Genomic DNA, 1758 nt, shown 5'->3' on the forward strand with positions numbered 1-1758 from the left:
TAATCTTCGCAACACTCCTATGATGCAATACTATTACCATAACCCCACTTTACAGAATAGGAAACTAAGGTAGAGAGAGGTTAAGTATCTTGCCCAAGGACACACATCTAATAATGACAGCGCTAGAAGTTTGACCCAGCTCCAATTGTCTGGTTCCTGAAATCTGAGTTCTAAACATTTGAGGTTTGGTTTCACCTGGCAGCAAATGCAGATTCATGGGGCCCACTGCAGACCCACTGAGACTCTGCATGGCCGCAAGATCCGTAGATGATTCGTCTGTGCAAAGAAGGCTGGTGGGACTGAGGCCTGCCCCCCTCCGGGCACTGCCCATGATGCCACCATGAGAAGAGCGCATCTGCTCTCCGTCAGAAGGGCACTCTTGAACTTGCTGCTCCATGTTACAGATCAAATTCAGTTAATGGGAAGAATACTAAGGGAAAAACTTACTGGAAAAATTGCTGCTCATTCACTGGAGGGTATTGGGATTTTTTCAAACCTCTAAGTTTATTTCATATGTGTCCAGAGCTTATAAACCTGACTCCAGACACTTAAAATTTTGTTTTTGATTAAAGCTCCCTGAACTATTTCTATCCCTGACAATTTGTTTCATGAAAAGTGACTCATTTCAGGATTTAAAACGTCCAGTCCATACTAATAACTAGAACTCCAAACTGTGTTTAAATGACAGCTTCTCTCCTCACTCCCCATCTGCATGGATGTAAGGTTTAAGGTCTGGACGTTGGCCCTGGGACAGCCTGGCATTAACTGTGGTTTCTTGATAGTCTCCTAGCCACTACCCCCCTGTCCTGACCACTTACTCTAGGGTCAAGTTCAGGAAGAAAGAGTAAGTGAAAAATAGACAGTGTGGTACATTGTGGTAGCTACAACATGGCTGTTTTATTTTTATTTCATAAAGGTGAGTCTTTGGAGGTTTCCAGGTGATATCCTGTTGGGAACTTCCAGCATAACAGAGGGATGCTTCCTCCTTGTGACTCATGGCTCTCTTCTCTCAGGCACAACCACCTCTCTGCTGGGCTTTCTTCTCTCCATGCTGCTTTCCGCTGGATAGATTTTTAAATGGCTGCAATGAGCTCCTTCTGGTAGGATGATCTGGCCGTCAGCCAGGGACAACTATAGTGTCAATCACTTTTCCTTAGACTCTCTTACCAAGACTCAGAGAGTCCAGTCCCTCAAGCTCCAGGAAATATTTGACTTACTACTAAGAATGGGAGATCTAAAATGGTATGCAAATTGCCTCCCAAAAAATGCTCCCTCTTGATACTTCAATACTGCTCTCCCCTCCTAGTCCTGTATTCACTCCCTCTCTCTCCCCACTCCTCTCCTCTTCTCTGTCTCTGTCGGTCTCTTTATCTGCCTGCTTCTCCCACTCTTCCTTTCTCCCACCTGGAGGTTGTTGATCTTTAATGCTGCAGACCAAATTATATAGGCTCTTTTACCATTTCCTGTATAGGTGGTCCAGCATCTCACTTTAAAATGTAGAAGTACTTGGTCTTGGCCTTTGAGCCTTCAAGGAAATTGTCTTAAAGTTTCAGCGCGACATCCCCACACATACCAGACCATCTAAATATCTATATCCCCCCTAGATTGAGAGAGATAACTTATCTAAATATCTCCCATCAAGACAAGACCATGCCTTTATTCATCATTGTATCTCTAGTGCCTAAATAGGTTTTCAGGGTATAAGATATGATCTTTTTCTTCACCTTCTTTATCCTGTCAAATTCCTTTTTATATTTC

This window comes from Suricata suricatta, chromosome 3, assembly GCF_006229205.1.
Source record: "Suricata suricatta isolate VVHF042 chromosome 3, meerkat_22Aug2017_6uvM2_HiC, whole genome shotgun sequence".
In the NCBI taxonomy this organism is placed as follows: Eukaryota; Metazoa; Chordata; class Mammalia; order Carnivora; family Herpestidae; genus Suricata; species Suricata suricatta.